The sequence below is a fragment of the Vespa velutina genome, chromosome 7 (assembly GCF_912470025.1).
Source record: "Vespa velutina chromosome 7, iVesVel2.1, whole genome shotgun sequence".
Classification (NCBI taxonomy): Eukaryota; Metazoa; Arthropoda; class Insecta; order Hymenoptera; family Vespidae; genus Vespa; species Vespa velutina.
Window position 1 is genome coordinate 8451662 of NC_062194.1, and position 5000 is coordinate 8456661.

The following is a 5000-nucleotide window of genomic DNA, read 5'->3' on the forward strand; positions in this document are numbered from 1 at the left end:
CCAGTTGCTTCTTTTTTTTCTTCTTCCTATCCCTCTTCTTCTCCCCACCCCTCTTTTTTTCTTATATTTGCATTTTTAATTGAACATATGACTCGTGTTTAAATGTATCAGCGAAAATAAATTCAAGATCTTAGTATAATCGAATTAATGAAATCCTATGGAAACTTGTAAGCTTTCGAAGATTCTTCTGGAAGGGGGAAGAAAGAATGAAAAAGAAAACGAAAAAAGAAAGAAATAGAAAATCGATATAAATCTTTCTGACGTACGATTTCAAGTGTGTGTTTCATCGAACGCATTATGCACGTTTACGCAATTGGTTTTTGCGATCGACACATGATCGTACACATCCTCGGTAACGGTTGCAATAAAGTTTCCATAAATAATTCGCTCGACGTACGTTCGACGTGTTTCAAAGTTAATTGTAGATGATCTCACTCAACGATATCCTTTCGTATCTTTTTTTAATTATGCTAATCGTGTTTTAAAGAGGATTACAAATGGTGGAATTAGAATATGATCGGTTACATACATACATACGTACGTTACATAAATAAATAAAATACATGCATATGTTTATAAAACGAGTCTATCATATTATTTCGATTATATTTTCGAAAGATGTGTATATTTTTTAAAGAAAATTTTGATTGATTACCATGATCACCGATAAGAGATTTTACGAGGCATAGTTGAAAAAGAATCCAGTAACACCTGTATAACCAGATTGTCTCAGTACATGCATTTCGCCCTGTTAACTTTTTTTTTTCATCTTCGTCCAAATCACGTCAATGTAATACTTATTAAATTAATAACCATCAAATGTATTTCTTGATACATTATACGTTCTATGGAAACCGATTTTTACCGATTGTAATTTTCTAAGTAATATCTAGAAATGTTAGCACGAGGGTAACAATCATTATCTTTTTTACTCGATGTTCCTGAAAACGAAGATTCTAAGAAGTGAAGTGAAAAGATGTCCTGGAACGTTTTCTAAAGAAAATCCAATCGTTAGATCGTTTTTCTTTTCTTTTATATTTTTTTTCTTACCTTTTTTTTTTTGTTTACATACTCGAAACAATATATCAAGTTATATTCGACGTAGAACTTTGAGTAATATTAAACGTATTTAGATTGTCATGATTGCATCGTAGATAAAGTTGTTACTAAAATTCTAATCTCTCTCTCCCTCTCTCTCTTTCTCTCTATTTCTATGGCCAGCCAAGGAACGCGTCCTCGTCTCTTCTGGCGCACGTTCGTACGCGCACGTAACACACACGTAGCACAAGTAGCGGTAGGAGGAGTAGTGACATAACCTTTTGTCAACCGATTAACCCCTGATCTCACGATACGACGAGCTCTGTCACGATCTGGGAAACACCTGATGTTATTTTCTACGTCACTTTCTCTCTCTCTCTCTCTCTCTTTCTCTCTTTCTCTCTCTCTCTCTCTCTCTCTCTCTCTCTCTCTCTCTCTCTCTCTCTCTCTCTCTCTCTCTCTATCTCTCTGTTTATCTATCTCTCTGTCTCTTGCTTGTTCGCTTTTTTCATTGTCGATCTGTGTTGGGATACGTTTTACAATGTCATCAGACATACAAAGGTTAAGGTGAAACAAGAGTGTATCTACATATGCGATTTTCTGAAACTGTTGTATCATTTTCTCTCACGTTTCTACGATATATATTTTGTATCTTCTAAATTTTATTATTATTTTTTTTTTTTTTCGTTTTCTTTCTTTTCTTCTTTTTCGCGAAACTCTTAGTAAGATTATTTATCGATTTTTTAAAATAACTTTTACCCTTAATTATGCAAATTTCTTTTCTCAAATCCGTTCGGGATTATACACGCATATTTATGTATCTATGTATAGATAATAATAATTGGTATTGTATAACGTTAACTGATATGATACATTCATTCATCGATTTATTGTATCTTATAATATTATTTATCATATATTTCTAATTATTTTTATCACATGATTAAATCTTTGTTTAGTCAATTCAGAAAATGTGAACTTGTCTCTCTTTCTCTCTCTCTCTCTCTCTCTCTCCTCTCTCTCTCTCTCTCTCTCTCTCTCTTTCATAGTATGAAAATACAAATTCGTATATATTAAAGGTAAGGTCACATTTGTTAGGATCAATCTAAATTGAAGAGCCTTTAATGATTTGTAATTTCTGGGGACTTTTAAATAATATTGCCGGATTGTGAAGTAATTAGGGAAATAAAAGGTAACCTTCGTTATAAATCTGATCCGGTGTATTAAATAGATATACGTCGTATTTTTTATTGATTCAGTCCACGAAGGTCCACTATACTGTTCGGATAACCGGCACCGGATTCTCTTATCAATTATGCAGTTGAAATTTTTTACGAGCTCGAACTAAACGCATTAATTTAGATATCGAAAATATCAATCAACTTTTAATCACGTAACATGCTAATGCTAAATGTCGAATAATCTTAAATTTGTCTTACATTATAATTTATAATGACAGAGAAGGATAATAAATATTCGAAAAGATTAAAAATTATAGTTAAGTTAAACTTATATGTACATTATAATTTATATTGACATTTATATATATAGATACATAAATACATACATGCATATATATACATATATATATATATATATATATATATATATATATATATATATATTTATTATAAGTTATAATAATATAATGGATATTGTTGTTTTCTTCTTCTTTTTTTTCTTCTATTTTGTTTTTCTCATTAAAAGATCCGAGGAACGTTTCGTAGATCGATAGGAAACTCGAAAAGGGTCGAAAGTCGATTATGTGAGAACGATTCGACCTCGAATCGAATTCAAATTACGCTTCCTGGCTTCTCTTCTCTTCTCACTCTTCTCTTTCTCTGTCCCTCTCTCTCGTTCTCTCTTTCAGCTTCCCTGTGCGGCGGCTCTCTGCGGTCACGGAATACCACCCTTGGTATCGGGATTACACGGTAGTGCCCCGTTAATAGTTGGTTACGTCTTTATCCTCAAAAATTGCTCAGCATACCCGCAGCTCGCGATATCCAGCCACGCGCCGATAAAATATTCGATGTTTACGCTTTCTCCTCTCTCTCTCTCCTCTATCTCTTTTTCTCTTTCCTTCTTTCCCCCCTCTCTTTCTTTCTTTCTCTCTCTTTCTTTCTCTTTCTTTTTCTATTTGTAGCACTACTTTATTACCTCAGCTATCGATAAATGATACATATTTATTTAGACTTTGAAATGTTTTTTAAACTATGTCATATTGTTGAAATTAACATTGATTTAATGAAGTAGAGTGATTAGAAAAATTGCGAAACATTTCGGTATATTTATTTATTAGTTTGTGTTTTGCTCGTGTTTGTACCTCATGGGATCATCAAATATGTTAAAATGTCATTATCATAAGCATTATTACGTATATCAGTAGATTTTTATTCGGTGACATGTTTTATCTGAAAAATGTCGCGTTGCCGGTTAACGCGTTTACGTGACACTTTTACTACGACGATAAAGTAACACCAATCATCGATAAAAAGGCCCACGTGTAAGTCCTACGTGTGATCTATTCCGGCTCTCTCTCTCTCTCTCTCTCTCTATTATGGGTATAAATGTTCTTTACTTGACTTAGTTAGTTATAATAAAGGGATTTTAAGCGATGAGACCGGACATATTCCTGTAAAAGTTTTAAAATGGAGAACGAGACATTACTGGAGTTCGAATTTATGTCACCCGTTTAATTTCCCTTCTGAATTCCTGTTTTCTAGTAGCAGGACACCCTATGATAGAGGTATATAAAGTTAGAGCTCTTCTTTCTATCCCTCTGCTTCCTTTCCTCTCTCACCCTATCCTACTCCAACCCTCCCATCAAAGACACCTAGCTACATATATTTTATCGTCTCTTTCTCTCTTCTCAAAGATCTTTTTCTTTTTTGACACACAGAAAGATACATAGATCAAAACTATGTACATAGTTATATACGTGTCTACTATACGTAGTTGTGTTGTACCCCAGAAGCGGGAGCACTGGTATGGCGTTCCGTATAGGAGGTTTACCTATATTTAGACCGATAAAAATACCATCGCGCCTCCCGCATGACGGCCTCCTGGCCCGCCATTCCCGATTTAAACTTATACCGACTCCGACCGAACCACAGAATCTTCTTCTCTACTTCTGCCTTCGTAGTCTTCATAGTCTTCGTTGCTCCTTATGCTTCTACTGCTTCTGATGTTGATACTGATGCTGATGTTGATGCTGATGCTGCTTCTGCTACTTCTGCTTCTGATGCTGATGCTGGTGCTGCAGCTGCTGGTGCTGGTGTTGGTGTTGCTGCTGTTGCTGGTGTTGGTGCTGGTGCTAACGTCGCACCTCGGTGACCGTAAATTCGTAGAAACAAATAGCCTCTCCTACTTGAAACGACGATCAATTATTCGAGCTCGTAGAATTTCTCTCATGGAGTTTAAGAGACGATGAACGGGCTTCCTCGTTAAGAATTTTGCCTTCGATCATTTCTTTGATAAAGTTATGATTTTCTTTTCTTTTTATTATTCTCTTTTTTTTTTTTTCTTTTATTTATTATCTCGTTAAGTTCATTAAGAAATTTGATAATATTATTAATTTAGATTAGAAGCGATGTGTAATATGAAGATATTGAGGATTACATATATGATATTTTTGTATAACAGCTATGATGACGAAGAGGAGCGTGCGATAATTATTCTTAAGAACAGACGTCCTCCATTGCTGTTTATGTTACTTTAAAATGAAAAAAGAGAGAGGAAAAATATAGTTTTCAATACGCGTGGAGCCATACGATCGAACAATGATCTCCTTTATCCGCTCGCATTCATCCGATCTTCATCAATTAAGATTATTCGCGTTGCGATGATTATCGGATTGAAAGCTGTCCCTTCTTGGACCAAGAAAGAATCTAGGAATTTCTTTTTTTATTTTTTTTTTTTTTTTTCATATAGAGAATTTATTGATATATTAATTTATTGATATA

General features: G+C 34.1%; 1 protein-coding gene across 8 annotated transcripts in view; it reads left to right on the forward strand.

Moving 5' to 3' along the window:
- The window catches only part of LOC124950652 (LIM domain-binding protein 2), a 122672-nt gene that overhangs the window by 78887 nt on the left and 38785 nt on the right, over positions 1-5000 (forward strand). The window lies entirely within an intron of this gene.